Source organism: Arvicanthis niloticus, chromosome 1 (assembly GCF_011762505.2).
Source record: "Arvicanthis niloticus isolate mArvNil1 chromosome 1, mArvNil1.pat.X, whole genome shotgun sequence".
In the NCBI taxonomy this organism is placed as follows: Eukaryota; Metazoa; Chordata; class Mammalia; order Rodentia; family Muridae; genus Arvicanthis; species Arvicanthis niloticus.
The window spans coordinates 40,216,987-40,239,792 of NC_047658.1; the positions used below are offsets into that span (position 1 = coordinate 40,216,987).

The 22,806-nt window shown below is 47.0% G+C and overlaps 1 long non-coding RNA gene across 1 annotated transcript; it reads right to left on the reverse strand.

The window, feature by feature from the left end:
- Positions 1-8,990: 8,990 nt before the first annotated feature.
- On the reverse strand, positions 8,991-17,651 carry LOC117722436 (uncharacterized). Its single transcript, XR_004608548.2, has 3 exons — positions 17,361-17,651; positions 16,299-16,492; positions 8,991-9,454 (listed from the first exon to the last, which is right to left on the reverse strand). It is a non-coding gene; the product is annotated as an uncharacterized LOC117722436 (long non-coding RNA).
- Between the last annotated feature and the right edge of the window lie 5,155 nt (positions 17,652-22,806).

A 22,806-nucleotide genomic window follows, 5' to 3' on the forward strand; every position in this document is an offset into this window, starting at 1 on the left:
GTTTTACAGTCAGCTTGTAAATTTATATTCACAGTCTCCTAGAATTTTTACTACAGTGCATTGATAGAGCCATTTAGGGGAGAAACAAGATTTTCACAATATTGACACTGGTAAGTTTCACCACTGTGCAGTTTTTAAAAGGTTTGTCTTTTCTATGATTTTATTTAATAAGGACAAGTAAAGATAATAACAGATAAAACGATGATAATAACACCCAACACAGTCAGGGAACATGGGGTGCTTATGTTCAGTTCTTAGGGGAATTTCTATTTTTATTACATTGTAAAGTTAGCTGTTAAAATATCAAAAGTTAGAGGAGCTTCTTAAGGAAAATCATGACATTTTGTTACAGGTTATAAAAGCCACATTTGAACTAATGGGGAAGTGTGAAATGCCCTTGGGTCAGAGGGATTAATAACCACGAGTGTCAGCGATTTCCAAAGGAATAAGAACCTTAATTTTAATCAAAACCTCAACAGGGTTTTCCTTGGGTCCTATAAAAGCATTTAACATTTATGTGGAAGCAATTCTAAATATTTCCGTTTCACGAGCAACATTTTGTCTGTGATAAACACTGATGTAGAACAGTTGTGCCAGATGCTAAAACTCTGGACCAAGCTGATTTAATAACATGATAAGCTGCATGGCTTTGACGCAACAAGTTTGTAGATTAGGAGACCAAGAAGTATAAAAGCCATTCAAGACCCACTTCAATGTTGGTTGTATTTTGAGATGGGGGTCTCATTATGTAGCCCTGACCTGTCCTGTAACTCTCTTTGTAGACCAGGCTGGCCTCAGACTCATGGAGTTCCACCTGCTTCTGCCTCCAATGCTGGGCTGAAAGCCGTGGGCAATCATGTCCAGTCCATTCAGAGGTAAAGCACAAGAAAGATGGCATTTCAGTGCAGGGCAGAGAGACAGTTTGTTGGTTGGTTGGTTGGTTTATTTAATCAGTGCTGTTATTGTAATTGGTCGTCGACTTGAAAAATAACATCAACCACAAGTAAAATCTTGAATGGATTAGCCCAGATCTAAAACATTAAACAAACAAACAAACAAACCCCAGAACAGAATCAGGAGAAAATTGGTATTAGCTCAAGATAGGGGGAGTGGAGATTGTGGGGTGCAATGCAGAAAAGTTAGAATTCATAAGGAGGAAATACACATTTGCTGATAAAAATTAAAACAAAATCAGCCTTCTGTATGCTATTAACTGACGGACTACTAGCTCTTTGCAACTGATGAATTAAAAATGGCACCCACTAGTGGACCAGGGTGGCTGGGCACTACACAGACCCAGCTGCGGAACACTGCTAATAAACAGGTCACACTGCCCTAAAACAAGACTCTGCAGCAAGTTCAGAGCTCTGGCTGACAGCGTCTGAGACGCTCTGGCTGCAGACTCTGAGGTCTTTAAGAAAAGTTGGCATTAGAGAAAGGATTTGCCTAAGGGAGAGTTTTCATCCGCACATCAGAGCTTTATTCGTTAGACAACTCCTCCCTCACCTCCCTCACGTTGTTACCGCCCTGCCCCCATTCCTTTTCATTGCTCACGATTCCATTGGGCTTTAACCAAAGTTGGATGTGGTGACTTCTGCCTGTAATCTTATCATTCAGGAGAGTGAGACAGGAAAAGTGTTATGAGTTTGATGCCACCACCCCACTTCACTAGTGGGTGACATTTTTAATTCATCAGTTGCTAGCCTGGATCACACAGTGAGTTCTGGGCCAGTCTGGACCACAATGTGAAACCTTGTCTTGTCATATATATATATAGTTGACATTGCTATATATATATTTTTTCATACATATATGTGTGTGTGTGATATAACGTATAACATAACATATAACAAATAACAAACATATAACATAACATAATATATAATATACATGTGTAATGTATATATATATATATATATATATATATATATATATATATATATGCTTTAACCACCTGACTCTTAAATCCAGTGTTATGTAGAACATGCATAGGTACGAACATAATTACAAAGTCTGCCACTTGACTCTTTTACTGTCCATTTCAGAGACTTAATTATCAAGCCTTCAGGAAGTAGAAGGCAAGTTTTTACTCTCCTGTGGGAAGATGTTCTCATCTGCCTGCTAGGGAAGTACAACGTACACCCACAAACATGTTCACACTCCTCACCTATCATTTTGAAAGATTTAAATTGCCCGGTGAGCCCCATACATAGGACGTTATAGAAGAGCTGGAGGAGGGCTTGCTTCGGCTGAAGGAAGCTCACAGTGCTGCCTTCGGGGTGAGATGGGTGGAATTTAACCCAGGCAATGTACTAGTGGGGGCCAGACTTCAAGGGACACGTGTCCATAGACGGTTTCCACACACCTGTTGGAAAGACGTTATAAGTACCATTTGTTTTATGGGGTGCCTGTAACATTAATTTCCAAAAGTGGGCCAGAGAAATGGTTTGGTGTTAAACGGATCTGCCACCAAGTCTGATGACCTGAGTTCAATTTCCAGAACCCACACTGTGAATGAGGGAAATAACTTCCTCGGGTTGTTCCCTGACTTCTACATACCTTCTGAAGTACATGTGTGTGCATGCACACGTTACACACACACACACACACACACACACTAAATTTAATAAAAAATCCATTTTAAAAAATTCAAGATAAAGGGTTGGAGAGATGACCTAGCAGTGGATAGAACCTATAGAACGCCTAGTTCCCAGCACCCACATTGGACAGCCCAAGGAGAATCTGATGCCTCTTGTCTCCACAGGTACTTGCACTCTTGTGCGCAGACACACATGGACGTAATTTAAAAATAAAAATAAATCTTTCAAAAAAGCAAGTGAAAGGTAATGTTATAGACTCCTAATAAAATTCATCTAAGTAGAATTTATTGTGCAGTCAGGTCAGGCCTAAGTGATTCATTGTGTGTGGTTAACTTTCTCATGGCTATGTGAAGATACCCGGCTAAAGCAACAGAGGGGAGGGAAGGTGTATTTCAGTCCACACTTTAAGGGGTGCAGGCCATCGGGCAGCCGCTCATCAGTCCACGACACCACTGGAGTGGTGGAAGTCTGCAGCACGGTTTTCTTATGCCCCGTAGGTCAAGAAGCCAGCTTGCTGTACCTCTGTAGCTCTGCCCATATGGTCCTGGGTCCTGTGCCAACCAGGTCTCTGGCTACAAAAGTTCCAGAGCCTTCCCAAATTGCACCACTGTCTGAGGACTGAATATTCAATCACACAAGCAAGGGAGGGACAAGGGTCCACATTTTACGTTTAAATCGTAACACACAGTGATTCTCATGGGACCTACACACTGGTCCAGTGAGTCATAGGAACCAGTCACCAAAGGTCCTCATGGCAGAGGTGTCTTGGTAAAGCATGTTTGCACTCCAAGAAGTCAAACTTCAAGTTTGTGCTTGCCACCTATGTAGTGTTCTGTATATTGGTCCTGTTTTTAAAAAATGAAATAAAAAGAAAAAAATGAATGGAGGGAGGGAGGGAGGGAGGAAATCAAAACCATCATGGTGGTGCACACCTATAATTCTAGCAATGGGGGGGGGGGAGGGTCAGGTGGAGGCAAGAGTATCAGAAACTCAAGACCAGCCCGAAACACATGAGATCTTGTCTGAAAATAAAAAGCAGAGGAGAGAGAAGGGAGAAGAAATCAACATACACAGTATCTCCCAGAAACACAAGATACTGCCTGACTCTGTTTTAATCAACGGCTTTGGTTGCAAAGAACACAGCTCACAAGCACGACCCATTGCAATTCCCAGGAATTCCGACTTAACTGGTATGCGGGTATAGCTTTGGCATCAGACTTTTACAAGCTCCCTGAGACGTTATAATGTGAAGCAAAGCCTAAGAATTATTGGCATAAATAACTGGTCTGAAGGCCAGTTTTGGCAAATAACTCCGAAAGCTGTTTTTGCAATTCTCACTCTGGCCACTAGATGGCGGATTGTCCACACGACAGCATTTCAATATCAGGTGTTTCCAGAACTGTACCACGGACAATCAGGAAGCTAGAGAGCAGAGATCAAGTGTTCTGCAGGCTTGGCCTCACTGCATTGGCTGGCATCTTTTTTTTTTTTTTTTTTTTTTTTTAAAGTTCTGAGGGGTACAGAAAGGTGAAAGGGAAGGAACAAAACCGTCAGATCTCTTTAACCCTGGCCTTTTTCTGCAAAGTGAGGCAGTCCCTCATCTCTTCTTGGCTTACATCTTTTTTCTTGGGTGTAAATTACAGCAAGGCATTCTTTATAGAAAGGCCACACCCTTTGTTTGGAATGAGGCTTTTTGGAAACCTTTTAATTAAAAGTAGCTAGTTCGCCTTGTTGCAAATAGCCAAGAGGCACTATGTATTTATCACTGACTTTTGCTCATCCCGGAATCAAACTCCGGGCCTCTTGCAAGCTAAGTGAATTGCTCTACCACCAAGCAACACGCCCAGCCTCAGAAGAGCAATATTTAAACCCTATTTATAGATTCAGATTAGCGTGGGAGTAAATGGGGCGGGTAGGAGAAAATTGTGAAATCAAGAAGATTCCTGTCACCCTAACACACAAGAGTGTGATTTTTCCGGAAAACAAGTACCTCTGGGCTTAATTTTTCTCCCTTTGATCTGAAAATAAACACCAGCCTCCACACTTCTTGGTCGTGCATTGTTGGTTCATTAAAGAGCCATCTGCTGATTCCCTTGTAAGAGCTCAACATGCAATGATTATGGGCAAAGTCCAGAGAAATGACTTCAAGATAATTTTTTGTAATAAAATTAGCTTTAAAACGAAGTGCAATCACTGTATCAGTGTTTGTGCCGTTTGGATTTTTCCCCGTCGAAGTTTATAATATATTCATTTTGGCGGATTGTATAATTTCTGTGTTTCTGAAGTCAGAGCACTCCCGACTGATGTCAGCTACATCTCCAAGCTGGAGATCAGCAAGCAGGATGGGAGACAACCTTCACGGTCATCCGTTCACTCATTAGTCTGAACTTTCAGGCCCAGTGGACCTATCTTCCAAAATCCAATTAGACAGGATTCTCCAGAGGAAACAGAACCAGTAGAATGTGAATAATTAATTGATTGTGAGGAATTGGATAATGGATTTATGGAGGCTGAGGAGTCCATAATGCCGTAAGCAAACTGGAGATCGAAGAGAGCTGATGGCGTGGGTTCTGTCAGGAAAGCCAGCGAGACTAAGTTTCCGCTTAGCTCCAACCAGGAGATGTCTGTTGGGTGATGAGTTAGCTTCTTCCTGCTCAGTACAAGTCACCAGTACACTGGATGGCAACCTAATAGCATTGTCCAAGTGTATGCCATGGGATTCTAGTTCTCTGGGATGTTAATAAAGGCAATTTGGTACAGAAAGTTCCAGTGTCCTGGGAAGTCCTGGGTAAGACCATTAAACAAAAGCCTTTTCCCGCAGGACCTTCTCTAACATGCCTGCGTGCTTTGTGGGCGCTCAAAAGAGGGTGATGCTTTGCAAAGCCGTCCAAACTTGCCATGTCGCTCAGTGTTTCCCTGCTGCAACAAAGTAATCGAAATAAACAACTTGGGGAAGGAAAGGTTCTCTCTGGCTCCTGGATCCGGTTTTAACTCACAATTGGATGGCTCTCTCATTTGGGTGCCCATCACACAGCAGAGCTAGCTCGGAAGCAGGGAACAGTAGAAGAAACTGGTTCTCCTTGTAGCATCCAGGAAGCAGAGAGGAACACAGGCAGCCACTCCCGGAAGGTATGTTCCCAGCACCCCACTTCCTCCGAGCGGGCCCATCTTCCACAGTCTCACATTTCCTAATAAGTTATTAAAACTCCGAGTCCAAGCATGGATGAAATCGCCCAGTAGGTCACAGCCCTTAGGCTCTGCTTGTCTCTAGGCCCTTAGCAGACACGCCCAGGAGTGTGAACTACTAATTTCATAGGTGGGTTTCAGTCTATCAAGTTGACCATCACATTCACGTGACACAATACCTCGTTCAACCTTCACACCACCTCTCCAGGTACCGGCCCTGTGGCTTTATCAAGAACTTCTGAGGAGAGAATGTCTTTTGCCTGATTTTTGTACCTAGCCCCCCCACCCCCTGCTTGAGACGGTAAAACAAACAGAGCCAAGTGATGTTTGAAGGTCTCTGTTAAAAGAAATGACAAACCACAGATAGAAAAAACAACAACAACAACAACAACAACAACAGAGAGACGGCGAGACTATAGACGTCAAGTCTGAGCAAGACTCGCTGGAGTCTACCGCAGCACCCAGACACTGCCTGGGGTCCAGAAGATGCCGAACAGACTTTGAGGACCTCAGACTGGAACCTCAGCTTTCACCATGGCAGATGCTTTAGTGAGCAGAAGAGAGCCTCCATTTTTCCTAAGAGACAGGGTGAATGCTGTGCCTGCCAAGGCCCTTGCTCCTCCCACACGCAGGTGCCTGTGCTTTCCAGGCTCCGTTGGCTATGGTCCTTCTGTCTGCTTTGCCAGCTCCGAGAGCGGCCCACAGGCAGTGGCTCTTTGGAGTTGAAGTTGGTGAGCGCTAATGCCGAGGCCAACTTGATGGACTTTAGAAGCTCCTGGAAGACCAGTGGGTGAGAATGCCTGAGGGGATTGTCAGCTGTAGAAAGACTTGCTCTCTGTGGTAGCCCACTCCTTGGGTATGCATCCTGGACTGACTAGAAAGGAGAAGGTGGAGTCAGGGAGATGGCTCAGTGCTTCAAGCGCTTCCAGATTCCCCAGGAAGCTTTGTAAATACCTGGTGGGCATGCCAGCTTGCCTGTAATCCCAGCCTTAGAAGGTGGACACAGAGGATGCTCAGAGCAGCCTGACTACTGAGAGTCGCCTTATCTGGGAGCTGTTGGTTTGATTGAGGGACCTTCAATCAATGAATGAGAGGATGATTCCCAGCATCAACCTTGGGTCTCCACAGGTGTACATGTAGACCCACACATAAGCAAGCACACACAGCACATGCACACACATTTGACTGGAAGACGAACAGGAAATCACAGTTCTTTATGTTAGTAACTTCTCTTTGTGTCTCTATCCTTCACACATTTGACCTTAGGGGAGATTGTGAAGTGTCCTGTTACTCTGTCAAGTACCATGTTTGTGTGTGTGTGTGTGTGTGTGTGTGTGTGCATGAGTGTGCATGTACACATGCATGTTCATGTGTGTGTGCACATGTATTCCAGGTGAATGAGCTAGGCTTGGAACTTGCCTTCATGAAGTTTCCAGTCTATTAGGGGAGACACACACAGCGCGTCACAACACTGAGAATACCCTCTGTGTTCTCAGGTTGCACTCAGCAGCGCCCAAACCCCCCCCCCCACACACACACACCAAGTACCTGCTCCGCCAGAGAGCTTCACTCCTCCAGAGAATCAGTAATGGAAGCTGTGAAGTAGCCCCAGGTGCTGTGAAGAACAGCAGGAGGGTTTCTCCAGTCAGAGGAGTGAGAGCCGCCCTCCACCTCCAACTGAGTTTTGTGAGGAAGGAAAAAGGACAGGATGGGTGTGGAGGTAGAGCTGGGAAGAGAGACTCAGGCAGCCGGATAGCCTAGGCAAAGGCCTGACAGAGGGGAAATTCCTCCTTCAGTGCCAGAATCAGATAAGTAGTAGAAAGAGAGATGAGGAGAAAGGCCCTCTTCTAACCCACAGAAATGTGGTCCCTTAAGCAGAGATGCATGGATCCCCAAGGAGAACCAATGTCCCCCTTGCAGGCCAGCCCTCCGCCATCTTTCCTGGATGGTTCAGCAACTCTGCAGGTGTTTGATGCTACCCTCAGCCTCTGAAATTCAGTTAGATCACTTTGGGCAGGCATGCTAAGCTGCCCTCCCTTGGGAAGTGTACACCACTAATGACGAGGCCTGCCCTCTTTTCCTCTCCACCACGGCAATGTTCACAAGGGTGAAGTTCTGTCAAGAGCATCAAGATGTCCCCAGCTAGTGCTCGGCCCTCTCGTGGCAGAAGGCAGATGTAAAAGCCTAAGGGACTCTGTTGTACTGTGGTCTAGCCCATTGTGAAGGCGAAACCTACAAAAGCTGCTTCCGAAACCCGCACAGGAGCAGGGCTGCTGACTGGTTAGCTACAGTCCCTGCTAGGCCCCATGGAGTTCCTTTGACTCCTGGCCCTTGCCACTTCCCATGGAGAGATGCTGGGTAGGGGCCTTGAGTGTGTCATGCTTATGCTTTTTCATCTAGAAAATAGCAACGATTGTATTTGCTGTGAAAATTACATAGGTTAATTCATGGAAGAAGCTTGGAAAGTTGCCAGGCACGGAGTAAGTGCTCAATAAATATTAGCTTTATTAGTAATATTTCTCCGAAAACAAACAACAGTTTGGTGCCGCAGGTGGCCCGGAGCCCTCCTTAGGAAAAATACTATCCAGAGGAAAGCTCCCCAGCATCTGCCTTGGGGGAGAAGGGTATTGTTCCAAGGGACAGAAGCTCAAATGTACCTACTGGAGCCCATGTTTGGTAGAGGACTGGTTTAGAGAAAATAACCCTTTCTTCCATAAAAACAAGGGCTCACATGGAATGATCTGTGACAATCTTACTGGCTGGAGATGAGGTCACCACAGAATGTGTGTCCCAGCTACAGGGGCAGCTGGAGCCTTCCCCAGTGCAGGTATGCTGTTAGATTAAAAAGTAGGAGATGCTGGGTTTTTTTTGTTTTTTTTTTTTTGTTTTTTTAAAAAAAGATTTAATTATTCATGTATTTTATGTATATGAGTGCTTTGTCTTCCACCCACCAGAAGAGGGCATCAGATCCCATAACAGATGGTTAGGAGCCACTATGTGGTCCTGGGAATTGAACTCAGGACCTCTGGGAGAGCAGCCAGTGCTCTTAACCTCTAAGCCATCTCTCCAGCCTGAGATGCTGATTCTTAAGTGACTTGTTTTAAGACACTCTTTAGGGCAACTGATCATATCTTCTAAACAAGACATGGCCCTGTCTTCGGTAGGGTTTTAACTGCTGTGAACAGACACCATGACCAAGGCAACTCTTATAAAGACAACATTTAATTTGGGGCTGGCTTACAAGTTCAGAGGTTCAGTCCCAATCCATTATCATCAAGGCAGGAGCATGGCAGCATCCAGGCAGGCATGGTGCAGGAGGAGCTGAGAGTTCTACATCTTCATCTGAAGGCTGCTAGCAGAATACTGGCTTCCAGGCAGCTAGGATGAGAGTCTTCAAGCCCACACCCACAGTGCCACACCTACTCCAACAAAGCCACACCTTCTAATAGTGCCACTCCTGATACTGACCTCTGGCTTCCACATGTTCACACTCAAGCACAACAAAAACTGTTTTAGAAATTTAATCGAGGGCTGGAGGAGAGATGGTGCAGAGGTTAAGAGCACTAGATGCTCTTCCAGAAGACTCAAGTTCAAATCCCAGCACCTATACCAGGCAGCTCACAGCTCCAAGGGATCCAACAATCTCTTCCGACGGTCTGTGGGCATACCTGTACAGATGCAGCAAATATTCACACACATATAAATAGGTTATAAAGTAAATACTAAAAAATTAGCTGACATACAATTGTGCTGCCATGTATCTTCGGGGTACAATCTGACACAGACACACATTTACATTCTGGGGTACAATCTGACATACTGACACCATTTACATTCTGTGTTCATCCAACCAAGATAGTTAGCAGCTGTCCCCTCACACTTTTATTATTTCTTTGTGATGTGTGCACTCAAAAACCACTCTCCTAGGTATTATTTTTGAAACGTACAATAAAAAGCAAGCTGTGGTCATGCATATCTGTCATCTCAGCACTAAGGAGGAGAAGGCAGGAGAACTGCTGTATGTCTGAAGATACCCTGAGTTGCACTGCAAGTGCCAGGGCTACATAGCAAGACCCTGTCTTTATAACACGAGTGACACAGGAGTGACAGTGTGATCCGCCTACTGTGGATCCAACGAGGAACTCATTCGCTGACTCACTCGTGGACCCGTTTCTCTTCATACTCCTTCCCCTAGCAGGGACCTTTGAGAAACTGGCTACAGTTCTAACATTTATCACCTCTCCACAGACACCCCCTTTGTCTCTTTGAATCCGTTCTTCTGCCTGCTTCCACAATTGGCCACAGAGCCGAGGTCCTGGTGGGTGGCCCTCCAGTTTCTTGTTGCTTTGTTGTTAAGATTTATTTATTTACTTGGTTATTTAGTTAGTTCATTTTTTTAAGACAGTCTTACTATGTAGCCAAGGGTGGTCTTGAGCTCATGATTCTCCTGCCTCCATCTCCTGAATGCTGACCTTACAGGTAGGTGTGTTCCCCATGCTTCCCTCCTTCAAGATTTTCACATCTCCTGTCTCCGTGTGGTTCCTTTCAGACTCCCACTTTTCACCATACAGTGGTTTAGAAAGATATGCTCCTTTTTCTCTTCTGTTAACTTGAGTCAGGGGACCCCATGAACTCATCAGCCATAGCAGAATGGTGGGGGCCTTCAAAACCATCACCAGTAACTCTGAAGTTGACACCAGGCAGAGCTGTTAAAGCAGCTGCTCTCAACCTATGGATTCTGACCCTGTGTATCAGATATTTATGTCGAGATTCCTAACAGTAGCAGAATTACAGCTATGAAGTAGAAACAAAATAATTTTGTGGTTGGGGTCACCACAACCTGAGGAACCGTGTTACAGGGTAGAGGCATTGGGAAGGTTGAGAAACACTGCTTTAAACTTTTTTTTTTTTCCCTCTCCGATGAGTCAGCCTCTTATCTGTAGTGTAGGTCAACTAGCCAAGAGCATATTCAGGGAGTCACGTGTGGCCCAATCCATCAGCATTCCCTAGTCCCTGTGATCTCTTTCAGGGAGGGTTCACATACCAGCAGCCAGCACCATAGTGTCACATCCACAGATATCTCAATCCTCTGGTAGCAACTGAGTAGGGAAAATGCCTCTGAGGGATGAGATTTTAAACAACTCCACACGACAGTGTGTGAACACTTCCCAGACCTGCCAGGGTTTCTGGCTGCCTTTGTCTTTCCACCTGGCTTTCACCAAATGGAACTGGCAGATGCCCTCCCCCCCCCCCAATTTACCCCCAGTTCCAGCCCCAATCCTAGTCTAATTTTTTGCATGTGGTCTGAGTACTTAGCCGCACACGAATATAAGGGAACAAGTTGGTTTTTAATAACACGGGAGAGGCAGAGAGGCAGGAGGCTTCTCTGGGTAATGAGACGCGGACAGCCTAGCGTTCTGGAAGAACAAAACCTTAACCAGAGATTTTTTTCCCCTTTGACTCGAGCTCATTAATATAGAAAACACTTCCTGCCACATTAAATGATGAAGCTTTGTAATATGCATGTAACAGCACAGAACAAATTAATGTAGTTCTGGTGGAGTGACGGAGGCCATGGGCAAAGCTCTTGCTTCTACCTTAGCCCTTCCGGCAGGCAGGGTATCTCTGGGACTGGGAACACTGGGGCTCTAACGGTCCTTGATGAAGGCTTGCACCAAGGCACGGGGATCAGCCACTGCTTAACGGGTTCTTCCAGGAACCCATTTGAGCACAAGGCAGCCTAAGGTAAAAGGTTCTATTGATGACCTTTAGATGTTCTCCAAATATTTCTAACCATATGCAAGCAAGAATGGCAGTGTAGAGGGACAGGCAAGCGTTTGTCCACATGTGCTTGCCAACCTCTGTTGACCAGTGGCACCCAGCGGGGCTTCAGCCAGCAGACAGTGGGCAGCCTAACCCACTCTGGGTAGCTTTGATTTCTTACAGCAGTTGTGCCTGTATTCTGGGCATCCCCCAGGATAACACCAGCCATACCAAGTCTGGTCTTGGTCACATGGGTTGACTCGGTGTCTCTTTCCATAAGCTGATGCCTCAGCCTTCCAGACTATTTGAGATTTGAAATGTGGCCTTGCCTGTGGGCTGGGGAGAGGCAAGCAGGTCTTGGCCATCTCGCTTGGTCTTCACAACAGTCTTGTTGTTGTAAAGGGCTGGCATTTCACCCATTTTTTTTTTTAAATGAGGGTAAAATTCAGATTACAGGATTAATCATTAATGGTTCAAAGAGTACTACCACTTCTACAGGGGAGGAAACTGAGTCTCCCACCAGCCAAAAATGACTAGGAAGGTAGAGTTCTCCTGGACAGCGCTGGTAGTCTAAGGTAGGCTGGCTCACTCACCTTTGTGTTATCAGAGCTAGAAATGAATAGTTGCTCAATAAACAATAACTGAGTGGATGAAATCTAGAGTGACTGACAGAATACCCAGGGCCTACCCCTTCAATTTCATAATGCTTCCTGGTTGAGATGAACCTCCTTCCGGTTTCTTGGGACTTGTCTCCTCCAGACCCTAGGAATCAAGCCTGTGACTCACAGCAAAGTAGAGGAGCCTGGCTCACACAGGGGACTAGCCATGGGTTAAGACACTGGTGTCTCTTTCCTATAGGTTTTATCACAGCAATGGAAACCTAGCTAGGATACCCATCATGGCCTCTGCTTACAAACTCTGTTCATCCCTGAGAGTTCCCTTTATCAGGCCTTCCATGAGGGAAACCACTATCAGCTGCCCTCATTGTGTGTCTGTGGGCCAGTCACTTCTCTAATTCTGTCATCTGTTAAAGGAGACAACAACAAGGCTCATGGTGTGGCTGGACCAGACCAAGTCTGTGCAAAGATGGTCTGATGATGTCATCATTAGAGCGTAACTGCAAACAGGGTCTGCCATGGTGTGTGCATAAGCGTTCACTGTACTAGGCTCTTTTTGTGTGTTTAAAGTTTAATGCATACTTTTTTTTTTAAATAAGGAAACTCAAGTAGATACTGCAATGAGTCATCTAATCATTGTTGTTCTCCTCATCTTCCTCTTCTTCCTCCTCTTCTTCCTCCTCCTCCTCCTTCATTGTCATCAGCATCACTTCTGCCATGGCCCGAGTCAAAAGACTTAGTTGCTTTCCTTCCACCTTGATGTGGTCATCAGGGATCAAAGTCAGGTGGCCGGGCTATCATGGTAAGTTCTTTATCAGCTGAGCCACCCTCTCCCAGGCTGTGAAGACCTCTTTGTAAGGGAGGGAAAAAAGCATACCCTTAGGGACTCTGTGCAGCTCTGGGAGGGACAGGGACGGTCCTGTGGTGGAGGAGGCAGATAAGTCAAATCTCCTTCCTCTGTTCAGAAGTGTGGCAAGGCCCCTGCAACTGGCAGTTAAACCAGAGCTCCCCAGTGGATCCATGTCACCCACAAGGCATTCCACTGTGGGGAATCCAGAGGACTGGGTACCGGGAACAAACTTCCTCATTTCTAATGTTTCTGGTAACCTCCATTTTTACTTCCGTTCACCCACCCACTTCTTTTAAGTTTTCCCTGTTGGCTGCCAACAGGGTCCATGCTAACATGGCCCTATAGGCATATTTTTCTCCTGGGTCATTTGCTCTTACTCCCAAATACTTAAGCCACTTTAAGTGTCCCGTTTCTACCTTCCCAGGCAATGGTCCTCTGACTACCTCCAGCAGGATTCCCGGAAAGTTCTAGAGTCACTAAATATTTTCCAGGTTGTCCATATGCTAAGAGTTGGCCAGGCGATTTGCCCCCTCTCAGCCAGGCCAGTAAACTGTGAGTGCAGACAACTCAGGCCATGTCCCAGGGGAGCCGGAAGAGCCAATACACCATTTGTTAAGCTTGTTCCTCTAACTAGGAGCAATCTGTCATACGTCTGCATCCTTAAGTGAAGTCTAAGCAGAAAAAGTTCCCAGCAACTTCAAAACTGATAGTGATCATCCATAAATGATATATAAGAGATAGTTTTAAACGCCAAATACGTGGTTTCTATACTAATTTCACCTTAAGCAAACTATCTCATAAGACTGCATTTATTAACAGACTGTGAGGTATTATCTGCCACACATCTTAACTCACACAGCCCTGCTACCCAGGATTGGGGATGGCCACATCCATCTCCACATGGGAGGAAGCTGGCAAGCATGGACCTGGGATACCAGGGTAGGTCAGCCTGACCATACTGTCCCAACAGAGTCTTTAATCGAAGCCTCAGAGTCTCTATTTTCCAAACTGTGGGCATGCCTTGTGGTTCATTCAAAGGCAACCACAAGTGGCTACTGATGGGCCAAGTCAGGATGGCTTCATGATCAACACCATGGCCTTCAGCAAGCACACTGGCTGGCTTTAAATCCCCGGCGACTTGCCCACTAGTGATCTGTGGGTGTCCATGCAGGAAACTCTGTATAGCACTATATCCAGAATGTAACTATTTTTGCCCTTGGACCTGAGACCTAGTGCGAGAGGTTAGTTCCTCCTGGAGAAGGCAGGAGGGCCTTCTATCTGACACCCCCACCCCCATCAACAAATTCAGAGCAGGCTCTCGCTCTCTGTCCTCGGCAGGTTGTTTGTAATATGCACAACAGAGACTCTGCCTGAAGTCTGATTGGTACAGATCTAAACATCTCTCCTGTTATCCACCTCTGCCTCCAGACTCTTCCCTCAGCCGCATGCTGCACTCTCTGGGATTCTACATTTGACCTTCTTTTTGGTTCTGAATGCTCCTGTAACAAGTAGCCAGACAGCATGTTAACCTATGATATGCCTAGCCTCTCTGACACAGCGTCAGCATCTCATTGAGATGTGGACATCTCTGGAGGGGGTTGGCTGGCATGCCCTACACAGGGAGACACCAGAGAATGACTCATCAGGCCCACCAGCACCAACTTTTCAAGTCTCAGGAGTCTCTTGAGCTGGTGGTTAAGTGATTGACAGATGAAAATCAGCCATGGTGGGGGATGTTTTCAGCTGAGACAGTAAATGCTAGGATACAGGGCTTTTCCTGTTGGCATGCAGATTAAGTGCTGGCCAGTATGTCACTAGGTACATGGCTTTGGCTTTAGCCAGCTGATCTCATTGGACACCAGGAGTCTCAGGCAAACGATCTAAAAGCCAGTGATAAGCAAGGGTCTACCACTGCAGCAGCATCTGGCCACATTGGCAACATCTGTGGGAGCGGGCAGCAGTGCTCAGGGGTGCTGGAACCAGCTGCTGCTTCCTGGTATCACTGACTAGGTCTTCCTTCAGCTTGACTTCCTTTGTTTCCTGCCCAGTTTTTAAAGGTTTCTTCTGCCTTCTTGTCAGTTCCAAACTGCCCCTTTCTGCTCTGTTAGCCAGAACCAGTTCCTACTAAAAGTCTCTGCCTTGTAGAGATGTTTAATGATTTGATAGAGCATCTGGACACAGAGAGCATTCCCATATTGCTTTCTCAAGAAGAAGAAGGGCTGTAGCTGTGCTCATTTGCATAGTAAACCTATATGGAGTACCTACTGTGTGCTATGGCAGACCTAGTGTCAGGACATGGAGCTAGTTAGGAAAAGCATGTCTCTGTCCTTGGGAACTTATTGAACTAAAAGAAGGCTGGCATCAAATGACTAATTATGGAATTAATTCTTCAGTGGGCCCTCCCATCAGCACTGGGTGACACCAGTCTATAGGTAAATATTTGAATCCCACAGTGACTACAAAGGAAACATGGAAACCAGAGAAACCGCTCATGTCTCCCTTCCAAAGTCATCAGTTCAGCTGGCAACACAGCCGTGTGCTCACGTAGCTAAGTAACCATCCCACACAAGTTCCCACACCAGAGGGACATGGGGATCTGCAGCGTCCAATTTGGGGGATCAGGGAAGACTCTGTGGGGGATTTATTCACAGCCTTGACAGTGGATCACAAAGAGCTCAGCAAATGAAGAAAGAAAGCACCCCTGTAAAATTAGCCAGCTAAAGTTCTGCCACCCACCAACGACCCCAGCTTAGTACTGCCATGAGTGCCCTTTGAACAGCCACAAGACAAGAACCAGTTATACATGATGTTGTCTCCCTGCTGGGTCCAGTTAACAGTGTGTTGTGGATATTTGCCCCCTGCCAATTATTCCTAGTCTACATCACCATCTAAGCAGCCAAAGAAGATCCCATTGCATGGGTGTACTATAAATGGATCAAATCCCCGTTAACAAACATTTAGTGTTTGGGTCAAGGGTATACACACTCTGGAGCCCCAAGGCCTGAGCCTGAATCCAGTTAGTGACCCAGCAGAGTGGTAAGTGGAAAGCTGTGCTTTCTGAAGGCCTGGCCCTTCTCTGTAGCAGAGGTAGTAATATCTGCAGATGGTGATGACGTGGGATATTTAGAACAGTAGTCGGCACCCAGGGAGTGCTCAATTAAGGCTCGAAATGGACAGGCTATAAGCATCCTGCCATCCTGCCCAAAGTGTCGGGTAATGAAGTGCCCCTCCACTTCATTACCCGAAACACCCAAAGCGCACAGACAGTCAACAAGCACATACATGGACAGTTGTGAGCGTTATCATCTGGTCCTCAGGAAGTGTTCGCGAGCTTTGGACAGGACACTGTGATTGGCAAGAGGCAGTGAACGAGGATAGCCTCTGCCTCCTTCCTGGAACCATTGGGACCCTCCCAAGTCATCCACAAACCATCCAGTGAGGTTTCTTGATTTGCCTTCTGGGTGGCATCCTGGAATCTAAAGCAAGAGGAACATTCATAGCAAGTCAAGTCAGACGCTTTCACTACGATTTCAAGGAGGGGAAGCAAGAGTCGAGGCCATGTTTGAAAATATAGGTCAAATCTTGGTTTCTGTGGTTACTGAACACTGTCAGCACTGAGACTCCCTCTGTGTGGGTGATGCCAGGGTTCAGAGGCCTGACAGCCCCGTCTAGCTCCTCTACAAGCGACACCCATGCCCCTCCCCAGGGTCTGAGGCTCCTCTCAGCCCTACTGACCCCCAGGGCCGGAGGGTCCAGAGCAACAACACTCAGGAGCAAGCTACTGCAGGCGCTTTGGTCTTCATACCTGAGGTTGGGGGCGGGGCGCTGGAATTGCTGCTGATGGGGTTCAGGATGTTCCCATACCCCGGCAATTCTGCCTACTATTCTGCTGCTGCATATGGGGACCGGAGCAGGGAGGAGGCCATGTGGGGCGGGAACAATGTAGTGGGTTGTTTAGCTGACTGTCAGCCTCGTTCTGAGAGCTTCCTTTCCACGCCCCTTGGCCTAACCGCCACAAGCACAGCTCACAGAGGGAAGAGCCCCCTTATTTGGTCTTGGAAAGAAAGGGGAAAGGTTATCCTCGGATGCCTGTGGCGTTGGGTCATCAGCCCGCAGTTGCTGGCCCGCACTCGCGGGTGCAGTTCAGTCTCCCGCCGGCAGGTGGCGGCACCGCGCAGGGCCTGGGGAGATGGCCAGCTGGTAAACAACCCGCAGGATCCGATGCCCTAGGGTGGGGACCCGCCCGGGTGGGGGTGGGCGCCTTCTGAGTCTGCACGTGGACAGTGATGCGTTGGGAGAAGCTGAGCGGCAAAGGAAGGGAATGGGGAGGAAAGAGCCCAATACCTTGTTTGTGGAAGAGCCAAGCTTCCCGAATTGCTCTGGCTGTAGGGTGTGACTTTGCCGTGATCGATTTCACGTGAGCCGCTGGAGAGTACGCTGTGCCAGGCGGGAATCTGTTTCAAAGTCACCCACGCGGGTGCAGGGGGCTTGAATCTCTGGATGCGCGTCAGTAAGGCACTGAATGGGGCTCTGCACCAGCTGGGAGATTCGCTTGCCCATCCTTTCCTTCTCAATCTCCTCTCTACCCACACCCCACCCCCGCCTCCTCCTTGCTCTTCCTGCCTCTCCGTGAGCCTGGGGGTGTGAAGCGACCCACTTTCCTCCTTGTGGCCTACGGAGAAGGAAGGCGGAGTTTTTAAGTTCTAACCACCACGTGGTTGGTTCCTTTCCTACATCTTCCTGCAAGAGAATTGCCACCATTTTATCTGGAGGTCAGAAAGGCTCTGGTCACCACAGCAGTAACGGACAATGCTGGTTCCCCAAAGCCAATGCTTGTTTCAGTGATTGAGAACTAAACCCCCCACCCCCAAGCCTCTCCCCTTCCAGGGACTCTTCCAGGTAAAGCTTAAGGGAGTCATTGGGAGCTGGCAGGGCATAGTGACTTCCTAGCGCTTAGGTAGCAGGGGACCACCATGAGTTTGAGGCCAGAGGGTTCCCTGCCAGTCAGGGGTACCTGGTGACATTCTGTCTCAAAACAAAACAACACCAAGATTTGTAGCCATGGCTCCGTGGTTAAGAACACTTGCTGCACCTTGCAGATGACCCAGGTTGGATTCCCAGCATCCACAAGGTGATTCTCCATCATCTACAACTTCACTTCGCATCAGTGTCTTCTTCCAGTCTCCTCAGGCACAAAGCATGCATGTGATGCCCATACATACATGGAGACAAAGCATAAAATGGGTAAATCATTGAAAACAGAACAGATGTTTTAAAGATGGACCAACATTGGACCCTCTTCCTGGGCTTTCACTAACTTCCAAAAAGGCTCCTAAGTGGTCAGTATGCTGCTGCAGGGATTCTTGTTGCTCTGTGGATGGCTCCAAAGAGAAGCCTGACAAGTCTAAGCTGTTTTTTTGTTTTTTTTTTTTGTTTTGTTTTGTTTTGTTTTCTATTTTAGGTAAGGTTCAGGCAGCCCCTTTATTTGTAAGCCCATCCCAGGGCTCTCCTCTCCACCTGTCTCCTGACAGGGACCCCAGTGGCCTGTCACTGGGGAGACCCACTTTGGGTTTCTTCACCTGGGAAGACATTAATCTTCCAAGTTGCGTGATTACGGACAACTCTTGAAAGTTATTGGGGTGACAGTTTCATGCTTGCCTTATAGCACTTGGTTGCATTTCTTTGTATGTGTCGTGTGTATATATACGTGTGTGGCGTGTATACATGTGGACGGCAGTGGACAACTTCAGTTTCCTTCCTCAGATGCTGTCCACTTACATTCCCTTAGGTTGACCAGCAAGCCCCCCAGCAAGCCCCAGAAGTCTGCCTGTCTCTCCACCAATGCTGGGATTATACAGCCATCTCACACATTGACACACGGAGCTTTTTTCTTTTCTTTTATCTTAAAGTCTGTGTGAACAAGATTAGATCCAGGGAACATCTTTATTTTCCGTGAGACAGTTTTTAAGCTGCTCCTATTAATTTGGGTGGGCTCCTGGTTTCCAAGAATTCACTCAGCATGCCACATAGCAAGCACACGTGTGGGGAGTTCCCGCAGGGCTATCCAGGAACCCGCTGTTCTGCAGTCTTTGTTTTATTGGTTACAGTCAGTCAAAACTCTACTGATAGCCAGATGGTTCACTAAACTCCAATCGCACAGGCTCGTGACTGCCTTCAGTGGCCTCTGTGGCATTTCTGTTTTATGTCACAGGAGGCCAAGCTGGCTCTCCTTGGAGGATCCTCTGCTCTTCTCAGAAGCCAGCTTGAATGACAGCACTATCACTGGCTGTCTAGCTTGGTTGTGACATCCCAGAACCCAGTCTCTATATCAGGAGCAGTTGTGGGTAGCCTGCACCGTGACATCATGGCTTGTCCCCTCCTGTGTGCCGCCAACTTAAGTGTTGGCTTGTTCTGCTCTTCATCCCGAGATTGACCCCAACATAAGATAGTCTTGATTTGGTTCCCCTTCAGTTGCCTGGATTCTGTCCTCTATGCATGCCTTGAGGTAGGTTGAGCTACCATCCTCTTAAGGATGGTCCTTGTTTGGAAGGGCAATGATGCCCAGTGATGAACTTGGGTGGGTGGGTGGGGGGACAGTTGCAAAGCCTGAGGTACACACTTTAAACTTCATGTGGCAATTGTTATGGGGATTTAATGGTTCTTCCGGGTGCAAGGCTGGGTGCAAGGCTGGCAGCACTGTCCAGCCTATGGGATGCACAGAATGTCTACCTTCAAGATCTAGTGGAGAAGGAGATAATACAGCTGCCCAGGGAATCCTGATTGATTTCTGTCTGCTTAGATCCTTACAGCCACACAGAGCGAGCGCCTTTAGGCCCAGGTTGTCAGAATTCATCCTTTGTAAAAGACAGAAATCCAGCCCAAGCTTGTTTATGCAAATAAAGACATTTAATTGTCTCACGAAGAAGACAGTGGAGATGTCAATTTCATATACAGTTTCATCTAGCAGTTTCACAACATTATTTCAATTGCTCTTATCCTTAGCTCAGCTGGGGTGATTTTATTCTCAGGTTGGCACCCTCATTGGCCCTTGATCATCCTACATTGGCCAGCCCCAATAAGCCTTAAGAAACTTGAGTTCCTGAAGGGAAATCATGGGGAAGCAGGTGTGTGCGTGTGTGTGTGCGTGTGTGCGTGTGTGTGTGTGTGTGTGCGTGTAAAAAGAGGCCAGAGATACTGAGCAAGAAAGAAGAGCAGGCATGTACTTCCTTTTCTCTATGCTATCAATCAGAAGACAGAAAACTTGAAGGGTGACTAGTCCTGCCATGAAGCACCCCTGGCAATCAGCCTGACCAGAAAGGGGTAAGTTGAACTGTGTTCACTCACCCAGGGGCCAGCTTCAAATGATAGAAGAAAACATTGCTGTCTGTGTTGTGGAGATGGCTCAGTGGATAAAGCATATGTCACTCAAACACGAGACCCTGAGTAGGATCTCAGCATCCATGTAAAAAGCAAAGTGTAGACACACACATACCAGTCACTCCAAGCACTATTGAGGACACGACAGAGGGGTCAGTAGGGCTTCCTGGCCACCACCACAACTTAAAGTTCAGTAAGAGACCCTACCTCAAAATAATAATGGTTAGAGTGGTGGAGAAAAATGTCCTCTTCTGGCCTCCAAACCCACATCTGTGCACACATACCTACATACACTCGTGTGTATAAAACACACACACACACACACACACACACACACACACACACACACCCTTGCTGTCCATAAGAACTCTTGTCAAGAAGTCTAGAAATCCCCATGCCCTAGTGTAGCAAAAATGATTTAACAATATGATATATAATGATTTGAATAGACTAGCTAATAAGATGGCCATAACAATATAGTATATACAAATAAACATAAATGTACAAATATACTACGACCATAACGTAATGGCATATAAGTACATGTGAAAATGCAATAAAGTCTCACTGAACTAGCGGAACTAGGGAGCCCAGGGGACCCTTAATGAGAGTCACCACACAAACAACTATAAATAAGACATTACCAATCCACACTGAGGGGCATGCCAGGCTGTTGACTGGGCTTGGGCACAAGCTGTGTGTTGACTTGTTTCGTGCTCCGATCTGATGCAATTCAAGCTGGTGCCAGAGCAAACAGGCACATTATTAGACACCATGGACCCTTGGATTCTTCCCAAGCACTTAAACTTGAACCTATTTACCAGGTTGACTGTGGCCATCGAATGTCCCCTGAGCTGAGGGAACAGCAGAGAGGCACACCCCACATTCAAGAGCACCCCAAGAACTGAGTTAGCAAGTGGACAAAGCCTCTCCTTTTCTGGAGCAGAGTCTCCAGTCTAACCTTCTCCCTATACTGTCTCCCTGTTTGCATTGTCCTCTGGCAGAGAGACACTGGACCCCATTTCCAGGCGAGCTTTTGGTGTTAGTCAGGAGCATCTGTTGGTTCAAGAGCTCTTCAATGTCCTTTCTACCAAGTGAGCAGAGAGCAGGTGAAACGATCATGAAAAAGGTGTCTGTGCCTCCAGAATGTGTCTGCCCTCTTGTTCTGTGCCTCAGCTGATCCTCTGACCCCCAGCCCTGTCCATCTGTTCCTTGGGCGCCTCGGTTGTGCAGGTTTCTTTTAGATTTGGGGGTGTGACCGTGGATGTAGCTATCCAGCAATCACCACATAGTTCATCTCCTTCTTTCCCCTGTAGCTCCGGGAAGGGAAGCCAGCGTTGTTATTAGCTTCATTTTACACAAGGAAATTAATGCTTAGAAAGGTCTTGTCCGTTTCCCCAAATCACACAAGGGAGAAGAGGATGAAACCAGACCGAGGGTCAAGCCCATTGTTTCTGGGGTGTATGAAGGTAAGAGGGTCAAACTTGGGTGTTACTCCTTAAGGACCGCCCATGTTGATTTTCAAGACAGGCTCCTCCATTAGCCTAGAGCTCCCTGATTTTGACTGGCTGGCCAGGCAGCCCTGGGTAGACCTCCCTGTCTCTGCCTCTCCAAAGCTGGGATTCCAAGCATGTGCCGTTTTACATGGGTTCTGGGGTCAAACTGGGCACGTTACTGACTGAACTACATCCCCAACACATTGCTTTGTTTTTCTAAAAATAGAGCTGTGGCTCTGTTGCCCAGGCTCGTCTGTAACTAGTCTCTGAGCTAGGACAGTCCTCCAGCCTCAGCCTTTGCCTCCTGAGTGACTGAGACCCCAGATGTTCGGCCACTGCCCCACCCATTCATCCTTTCATTCCTTACACAGCTTTGAGTACTTAGTAGGTATTAGGTAGCATGACGGGGGTCTTCCAGCTTGGTGAAGAGTAAAACTTTGACTTCAGGGAGGTGCTGGAGAGGCAGCATATGGGCATCAGGTTTATTGCAGCTCAGGCTGTGCAACATGTAATATGCAAATCTGTCTTCACTTGGACTTCCACCTAAACCTGACCCCTAGATGAAGTTTGGATTTGAGAGCCCATCTCAGAAGTGAAAGCAGGGAGAACTCAGTTGCTGAAGGGCATGCCGGTGGCCAACTTTGTGCTATGGACACTGGAGGTATTCTGAGAGACCACAGACAGCACCCTGCAGAGGCGTGACGGGAGGGGTGAGAGACCAGATGCTCATTGCTAGCTTCTGCCCTTCCCTGCTGTAGAACACTGGTAGGAGAGCACTCATGACTTGTACTTTGACCCGCACCCCAAGTCTGTTCTCTGCAGCTCCTAAAGACAGACCCTCAGAGAGAGAGAAAGAGAGACAGAGAGAGAGAGAGAGAGACAGAGACAGAGACAGAGACAGAGAGACAGAGAGAGAC